Here is a 9936-nt window from a genome sequence, read left to right on the forward strand (position 1 = left end):
CGCTGCAGACTACAGCCAGGTCATTGCAATACAAGAGCGTGAAAATATAATTTTGTACCTATTTTTTGAGGGGGCCCAGGCATCAAGTGTGAGTAGGCCTAACAATCTGTCCTTTTTTGGGGGGTACTATCAAATATTTTGTAGTGTCTTATAACATTTTTGGACACCATTTTGCTGCCCCCAAAAAACTTTAGATGGCTCCAAGCCACAGTTGTTATATTTATCACTGTGTGTTGTACGCCACATGCATCGCATATCATTGCGCTAAATATCTTTACATTTTAGTACTCCAATTTTATTTTTGGGTGTCATAGCCAACTTTTTGACAAAATTTTGGTGTGCCAAAATAAAAGGCCACGTTTTGATCACTCTGTTATCTCTGTCTGACGCCTGGTGTATCAGTGGTGTCAAAATCCATGCTTTGCAGGCATATGTTGCATTCTTCTGTCTGCTACCTTTGGTCTACTCAGTATTTATTGTTTTAAATTTAAAAAAAAAATAATAATTATACAGTCTGTTATCTCCGTTACACGCCTGATGTATCTGTGGTGTAAAATTCTTTTGTTTGCAGGCATACATTACATTGTTCTGTCTGCTAGCCTTGGTGTACTCAGTATTTATTGTTTTCCAAAAAATAAAAATAAATTAAAGAAAATGTATACAGTCTGTTATGTCAGGCTGAGGCCTGGTGTATCTGTGGTGGAAAAATTGTAGTTTCACAGGCATAAGTTGCATAGTTCTATCTGCTAGCCTTGTTCAACTCATTTTAATTTTTTTTCAAAAAATCAGAAAACAGCAAAAAAAAATGTACACAGTCTGTTATGTCACGCTGAGGCCTGGTGTATCTGTGGTGGAAAAATCGTAGCTTTGCAGGCATAAGTTGCATAGTTCTGTCTGCTAGCCTTGTTCTACTCTTTTTTTCAAAAATTCACCAAAAAACCCCCCAAAAAGTCCTCGACTTTAACCAACACCGCCCAGTTCATCTTGATGTGCATTTGCTATGTGATCTTGAACAGGTTCTGCATAAAAGTGTTTGCTGCGTCTCAATTTCTCCGGGTGTAAAAGAGCAGCCAATTACCGTATATACTCGAGTATAAGCTGAGATTTTCAGCCCAAATTTTTGGGCTGAAAGTGCCCCTCTCGGCTTATACTCGAGTCACGGTCTGTGGCAGGGTCAGTGGGTGAGGGGGAGAGGGCGCTGAGGCATACTTACCTAGTCCCGGCGATCCTGACGCTCCCCCTGCCCGTCACACTGTCTCCGGGTGCCGCAGCTCTTCCCCTGTACAGCGGTCACGTGGGACCGCTCATTAACCCCTTCCTGACATCTGACGTACTATCCCGTCGAGGTGGGGTGGGCCCGTATGACCACCGACGGGATAGTACGTCATACGCGATCGGCCGCGCTCACAGGGGGAGCGCGGCCGATCGCGGCCGGGTGTCAGCTGCATATCGCAGCTGACATCCGGCACTATGTGCCAGGAGCGGTCACGGACCGCCCCCGGCACATTAACCCCCGGCACACCGCGATCAAACATGATCGCGGTGTACCGGCGGTATAGGGAAGCATCGCGCAGGGAGGGGGCTCCCTGCGGGCTTCCCTGAGACCCCCGGAGCAACGCGATGTGATCGCGTTGCTCTGAGGGTCTCCTACCTCCCTCCTCGCCGCAGGTCCCGGATCCAAGATGGCCGCGGCATCCGGGTCCTGCAGGGAGGGAGGTGGCTTACCGAGTGTCTGCTCAGAGCAGACACTTGGTAAGCCTGCAGCCCTGCACAGCAGATCGCAGATCTGGCAGAGTGCTGTGCACACTGCCAGATCAATGATCTGTGATGTCCCCCCCTGGGACAAAGTAAAAAAGTAAAAAAAAAAATTCCCCACATGTGTAAAAAAATAAATAAAAAAAATATCCTAAATAAAGAAAAAAAAAAATATATTATTCCCATAAATACATTTCTTTTGCTAAATAAAATAAAAAAAACAATAAAAGTACACATATTTAGTATCGCCGCATCCGTAACGACCCAACCTATAAAACTGCCCCACTAGTTAACCCCTTCAGTAAACACCGTAAGAAAAAAAAAAAAAAACGAGGCAAAAAACAACGCTTTATTATCATACTGCCGAACAAAAAGTGGAATAACACGCGATCAAAAAGACTGATATAAATAACCATGGTACCGCTGAAAACGTCATCTTGTCCCGCAAAAAACGAGCCACCATACAGCATCATCAGCAAAAAAATAAAAAAGTTATAGTCCTGAGAATAAAGCGATACCAAAATAATTATTTTTTCTATAAAATAGTTTTTATCGTATAAAAGCGCCAAAACATAAAAAAATGATATAAATGAGATATCGCTGTAATCGTACTGACCCGACGAATAAAACTGCTTTATCAATTTTTTCCAAATGCGGAACGGTATAAACGCCTCCCCCAAAAGAAATTCATGAATAGCTGGTTTTTGATCACTCTGCCTCACAAAAATCGGAATAAAAAGCGATCAAAAAATGTCACGTGTCCGAAAATGTTACCAATAAAAACGTCAACTCGTCTCACAAAAAACAAGATCTCACATGACTCTGTGGACTCAAATATGGAAAAATTACAGCTCTCAAAATGTGGTAACGCAAAAAATATTTTTTGCAATGAAAAGCGTCTTTCAGTGTGTGACGGCTGCCAATCATAAAAATCCGCTAAAAAACCCGCTATAAAAGTAAATCAAACCCCCCTTCATCACCCCCTTAGTTAGGGAAAAATTAAAAAATTAAAAAATGTATTTATTTCCATTTTCCCATTAGGGTTAGGGTTAGGGCTAGAGTTAGGACTAGAGTTAGGACTAGAGTTAGGGCTAGGGTTAGAGCTAGGGTTAGGGCAAGGGTTAGGGCTAGGGTTAGGGTTGGGGCTAGGGTTGGGGCTAGGGTTGGGGCAAGGGTTAGGGTTAGGGCTAGGGTTGGGCTAGGGTTAGGGCTAGGGTTAGGGCTAGGGTTGGGGCTAGGGTTAGGGCTAGGGTTAGGGCTAGTGTTACGGCTAGTGATAGGGCTAGTGATAGGGCTAGGGTTATTGCTCAGGTTAGGGCTAGAGTTGGGGCTAGGGTTGGGGCTACAGTTAGGGTTGGGGCTAAAGATAGGGTTAGGGTTTGGATTACATTTACGGTTGGGAATAGGGTTGGGTGTGTCTGGGTTAGAGGAGTGGTTAGGGTTACTGTTGGGATTAGGGTGAGGGGTGTGTTTGGATTAGGGTTTCAGTTATAATTGGGGGGTTTCCACTGTTTAGGCACATCAGGGGCTCTCCAAACGGGACATGGCATCCGATCTGAATTCCAGCCAATTCTGCGTTGAAAAAGGAAAACAGTGCTCCTTCCCTTCAGAGCTCTCCCGTGTGCCCAAACAGGGGTTTACCCCAACATATGGGGTATCAGCGTACTCAGGACAAATTGGACATCATCTTTTGGGGTCCAAGTTCTCCTGCTACCCTTGGGAAAATACAAAACTGGGGGCCAAAAAATAAGTTTTGTGGGAAAAAAAGGATTTTTTATTTTCACGGCTCTGCGTTGTAAACTGTAGTGAAACACTTGGGGGTTCAAAGTTCTCACAACACATCTAGATAAGTTCCTTGGGGGGTCTAGTTTCCGATATGGGGTCACTTGTGGGGGGTTTGTACTGTTTGGGTACATCAGGGGCTCTGCAAATGCAACGTGACGCCTGCAGACCAATCCATTTAAGGCTGCATTCCAAATGGCGCTCCTTCCCTTCCGAGCTCTGTCATGCGCCCAAACAGTGGTTCCCCCCCACATATGGGGTATCAGCGTACTCAGGACAAATTGGACAACAACTTTTGGGGTCCAATTTATCCTGATACCCTTGTGAAAATACAAAACTGGGGGCTAAAAATCATTTTTGTGAAAAAAAAAGAATTTTTATTTTCACGGCTCTGCGTTATAAACTGTAGAGAAACACTTGGGGGTTCAAAGCTCTCAAAACACATCTAGATAAGTTCCTTAGGGGGTCTACTTTCCAAAATGGTGTCACTTGTGGGGGTTTTTAATGTTTAGGCACATCAGGGGCTATCCAAACGCAACATGGCATCCCATCTTAATTCCAGTCAATTTTGCATTGAAAAGTAAAATAGCGCTCCTTCCCTTCCGAGCTCTGCTATGCGCCCAAACAGTGGTTTACCCCCACATATGGGGTATCGTCGTACTCAGGACAAATTGCACAACAACTTTTGTGGTCTAATTTCTTCTCTTACCCTTGGGGAAATAAAAAAATGGGGGCGAAAAGATCATTTTTGTGAAAAAATATGATTTTTTATTTTTACGGCTCTGCATTATAAACTTCTGTGAAGCACTTGTTGGGTCAAAGTGTCCAACACACATCTAGATAAGTTCCTTAAGGGGTCTACTTTCCAAAATGGTGTCACTTGTACAGGGTTTCAATGTTTAGGCACATCAGGGGCTCTCCAAACGCAACATGGCGTCCCATCTCAATTCCAGTCAATTTTGCATTGAAAAGTCAAATGGCGCTCCTTCCCTTCCGAGCTCTGCCCTGCGCCCAAACAATGGTTTACACCCACATATGGGGTATCAGCGCACTCAGGACAAATTGCACAACAATTTTTCGGGTCCAATTTTTTCTCTTACCCTTGGGAAAATAAAAAATTGGGGGCGAAAAGATCATTTTTGTGAAAAAATATGATTTTTTATTTTTACGGCTCTGCATTATAAACTTCTGTGAAGCACTTGTTGGGTCAAAGTGCTCACCACACATCTAGATAAGATCCTTAGGGGGTCTACTTTCCAAAATGGTGTCCCTTGTAGGGGGTTTCAATGTTTAGGCACATCAGGGGCTCTCCAAATGCAACATGGCGTCCCATCTCAATTCCAGTCAATTTTGCATTGAAAAGTCAAATGGCGCTCCTTTCCTTCCGAGCTCTGCCATGCGCCCAAACAGTGGTTTACCCCCACATATGGGGTATCAGCGTACTCAGAATAAATTGTACAACAAATTTTGGGGTCTATTTTCTCCTGTTACCCTTGGTAAAATAAAACAAATTGGAGCTGAAATAAATTTTGTGTGAAAAAAAGTTAAATGTTTATTTTTATTTAAACATTCCAAAAATTCCTGTGAAACACCTGAAGGGTTAATAAACTTTTTGAAAGTTGTTTTGAGTACCTTGAGGGGTGCAGTTTTTAGAATGGTGTCACACTTGGGTATTTTCTATCATATAGACCCCTCATAATTACTTCAAATGAGATGTGGTCCCTAAAAAAATATGGTGTTGTAAAAATGAGAAATTGCTGGTCAACTTTTAACCCTTATAACTCCGTCACAAAAAAAAATTTTGGTTCCAAAATTGTGCTGATGTAAAGTAGACATGTGGGAAATGTTACTTATTAAGTATTTTGCGTGACATATGTCTGTGATTTAAGGGCATAAAAATTCAAAGTTGGAAAATTGCGAAATTTTCAAAATTTTTGCCAAATATTTGTTTTTTTCACAAATAAACGCAAGTTATATCAAAGAAATTTTACCACTATCATGAAGTACAATATGTCACGAGAAAACAGTGTCTGAATCGCCAAGATCCGTTGAAGCGTTCCAGAGTTATAACCTCATAAAGGGACAGTGGTCAGAATTGTAAAAATTGGCCCGGTCATTAACGTGCAAACCACCCTTGGGGGTGAAGGGGTTAAACTTATGAATATGTACTCCACTCCCATAGGGGTGGAGCCCCATATTCATTTCTCTAATCAGCGGTGCCGGTGACCGCTGATAGAGGAAGAGGCTGCGGCACCCGGAGACCAGCTGTCCGGGGGAAGGAGCGGGACGCCGGGAGCAGGTAAGTATCGCATATTTACCTGTCCTCGTTCCACACGCCGGGCGCCGCTCTGTCTTCCCGGTGTCTCTCCGCTCTGACTGTTCAGGTCAGAGGGCGCGATGACGCATATAGTGTGCGTGCCGCCCTCTGCCTGATCAGTCAGTGCGGAGAGACACCGGAACGGGACGCTGAGGAGCTGCAAGCAAGAAAGGTGAGTATGTGTTTTTTTTTATTGCAGCAGCAGCACCAGCGTTATATATGGCACAGATTTATGTGGAGCATCTATGGGGCCAAACTGAACGCTGCAGAGCATTCCATATGGGGCAGCTTTATAATGAGCATCTATGGGGCCAAACTGAATGGTGCAGAGCATATAGGGCACAGCTATATAAGGAGCATCTATGGGGCCAAACTGAACGTTGCAGAGCATATAGGGCACAGCTATATAAGGAGCATCTATGGGGCCATAATGAACGGTGCAGAGCATATAGGGCACAGCTTTATAAGGAGCATCTATGGGGCCATAATGAACGGTGCAGAGCATATAGGGCACAGCTTTATGTGGAGCATCTATAGGGCCATAATGAACGGTGCAGAGCATATATGGCACAGCTTTATAAGGAGCATCTATAGGGCCATAATGAACGGTGCAGAGCATATATGGCACGGCTATATATGGATAATATATGGGGCAATAATCAATGGTATGGAGCATTATATATGGCACAGCTTTATATGGAGCATCTATGGGGCAATAATGAATGGTATGGAGCATCTATTTTTATTTTTGAAATTCACCGGTAGCTGCTGCATTTTCCACCCTAGGCTTATACTCGAGTCAATAAGTTTTCCCAGTTTTTTGTGGCAAAATTAGGGGGGTCGGCTTATACTCGAGTATATACGGTATTCATATCTCGGGGGCTGATCAGGACAGGACCCCTCTGCTCTCGCAACCAGCAAACTGTGGATTATATTCAGCAGATTTGTCTTTTTGCATGATTTATTTCCGGAGGTGCGATTCTCCCTTCAAACTGTAGCAGTTCGGTATCGAAATTCAGCCCCCAGTCACGTAGCTCTTTCTGAACGTGTATGTTGTTCATGAACTTCCCAACTTGCCGCTCCCTCTGTTCTGGTGGTAAGTGGGTGTGAACGGCCAGGTCCTTCATAATGTTGAAGTCGCTTCTCATTCTGTCGGTCAGACCTGTTAGGGTACAGAACTCTGGCAGCAGTATGATGGCTCCATCTATGGCTCCCGACTACGGCCTCTGGGGGATGTTCCTGATTAGTAGCTGGATCATGTCTTTCACTTATTCATTGTATTGGTTCTTATAGAAGTCCACAAAGCTGATCTTGCTTCCATCTGCCTTCTTGAAGGTGGACGCTGCAGTCATCATCCAGCCAATCTCGTATATACGGTAGGTTTTAGTGTTGGACTTGGTGAGGACGATCTGTTCGATCAGCTCCTTGCAGCAGGCTTCCTGGAACCTCTGAGGGCCACATGAGGAGTAAAGGCTGCTCATGATATCATGCACAGTCTCGTTCCTGAGGACTTTATGGCTGACATCAATGCTCAACATAACGCTGGACTCGTACTGGAGGATGGAGGTGGAAAACCCTGGGCAGATGGTGAGTCGGTGGGCTCTGACTTCGGTGGCGTCGCTCGGGTTGCAATAGTTGCGTCCTATCTGCTTCATATCCATTATCTTCAGGAGTCTTTGGGAAATGATGTTATAGAAATGAAAGCAGGTGGGCGAGGTCGGTGGAAGCTCGTTGGTCAGGGTGATTGTTATCCGCACATTCTCTCCATTTTGAGTTTGGCTGAACACCACCGTGACCTTATTCAGTCTTTTTGGTAAAAACAACATGGTTCCATCAAACGCCCATGCCTTCCCGATGGTTTCTTCATGCTGGTACAGTAGGCTATACCACAAACCCTTGGACTCCATGGCGGACTCCATGGCGGGGTTGAAGTCACTGTGATACTGGTACAGGGCCCACTGTTTTTTGGACACCAGCTTGATGTGGTTGGTCACAAGAGCAATCTTGGTTCCAGAGGTGCCAGCTTTCAATTTTTGGATGTTTTCGATAGTCTGCCGGGTGTTCACCCCGACGTAATGGAAGTCACACCTACGGCCATCCTGTAGTCACTATAGTCACTTCTGCAAGTCCAGCTGACACCTGCAGAACCTCGAGCAATGTTCTCTCTGCTGCGGGCGGACCTCTCTGGCACCCTCTTCCGACGAGCAAAGGCTCAGGCACTGGCTGCTGAGATCTGACTGCTGGCCGGGGTCCTTGGGGCTGCTGTACCTGTCCAGGTGGTCTTTGTGGGTCCTGGTCCTGCACACGAGCTCAGCTTTGGGCCCCAGATCTTGCTTGTCAGCTCATCTTTTACTTCGTACACAAACCATGGACTAGTGTGTATTGTGCCTAGTTTTTAATGAGGTCTTCATCAATGTTTCCTCATTCTCCACCACTAGATCACCATGGTGAAAATGTTGTATGCTGCTAGAGCAATTCAATTTTTGGGAAAGGGTGTCTATGATACTACCCATAAATAATTTTTTAAAGGTGTAACCACCATGGGGAAATGTTTGTCAGCCCATGCACTTAGTGTATGGGCACTACAAGTCTAGGAGACCCGCTCCATTAAGTTGGGCCTAGTTTTTAATGAGGCCTTCCTCCACCTCTCATTTTCCACCACTAGATCACCAGGGTTCACGTGTTCCGTGTTGCTAAAGACAGTCAATTTTTGGCAAGGGTGTCTGTGATCCCAAATAAATATTTTTGTTTAAATGTATCCCCCATGGGGAAATGTTTGTCAGCCCATACACTTAGTGTTTGAGCATTACAAGTCTAGGAGATCAGCTCCATTAAATTGGGCCTAGTTTTTAATGAGGCTTTCCTCCACCTCTCATTATTTTCCACCACTAGTTCACCAGGGTTCACATGTTCTGTGCTGCTACAGACAGTAAATTTTTTGGCAAGGGTGTCTGTGATCCCAATTAAATATTTTTTAAAAAAATGTATCCCCCATGGGAGACCCGCTCCTTTGTTATGGGACAGTTTTTTTTATGAGTCCCTCCTCCATGTTTCTTTCAAGGGGGATTTGTTGTGAAATTGGATTCTGGGCTCCCCCGGTGGCCACTTGTGGAATTGTACTTGTGTGCATCATCCCCTCTGTTCACCTGCTCCTATCAGGATGTGGGAGTCGCTATATAACCTTGCTCCTCTGTCAGTTTCATGCCGGTCAACAATGTAATCAGAAGCCTTTCTGTGCATGTTCCTGCTACTAGACAACTCCCAGCTAAGTTGGACTTTTGTCCTTGTGTGTTTTTGCATTTTGTTCCTGTTCACAGCTGCTGTTTCGTTACTGTGTCTGGAAAGCTCTTGTGAGCGGAAATTGCCACTCTGGTGTTATGAGTTAATGCTAGAGTCTTAAAGTAATTTCTGGATGGTGTTTTGATAGAGTTTTCTGCTGACCATGAAAGTGCCCTTTCTGTTTTCTTGCTATCTAGTAAGCGGACCTCGATTTTTGCTAAACCTATTTTCATACTACGTTTGTCATTTCATCTAAAATCACCGCCAATATATGTGGGGGCCTCTGTCTGCCTTTTGGGAAAATTTCTCTAGAGGTGAGCCAGGACTGTCTTTTCCTCTGCTAGGATTAGGTAGTTCTCCGGCTGGCGCTGGGCATCTAGGGATAAAAAACGTAGGCATGCTACCCGGCCACTTCTAGTTGTGCGGCAGGTTTAGTTCATGGTCAGTATAGTTTCCATCTTCCAAGAGCTAGTTCTCATATATGCTGGGCTATGTTCTCTCGCCATTGAGAATCATGACAGCTTGACCGGCCCAAAAAAAAGGGTTAAATTACTGGCTGAGAAAGGAGAGAAAAAAGAAGTCTGCTACAATTTTTTTTTTTTTTCCTCTAGTTCTGAGTGTGCTCTTAATTGAATCACTTGCTAGTCTGCCTATACTGCAGCCTTCCTCTCTTTCTCTCCTTCTACTCCTTGAATGGCTCTGTGTTCACCTGTTTCAAATGGATCTTCAGAGTGTAGCTACAGGTTTGAATAATCTCGCCACAAAGGTACAAAATTTGCAAGATTTTGTTGTTCATGCACCTA

The 9936-nt window shown here is 44.5% G+C and overlaps 1 pseudogene; it reads right to left on the minus strand.

The window, feature by feature from the left end:
- Window positions 1-920: 920 nt before the first annotated feature.
- LOC143793840 (piwi-like protein 1 pseudogene) lies at window positions 921-8200 on the minus strand (annotated as a pseudogene).
- Between the last annotated feature and the right edge of the window lie 1736 nt (window positions 8201-9936).

Source organism: Ranitomeya variabilis, chromosome 1 (assembly GCF_051348905.1).
Source record: "Ranitomeya variabilis isolate aRanVar5 chromosome 1, aRanVar5.hap1, whole genome shotgun sequence".
Lineage (NCBI taxonomy): Eukaryota > Metazoa > Chordata > Amphibia > Anura > Dendrobatidae > Ranitomeya > Ranitomeya variabilis.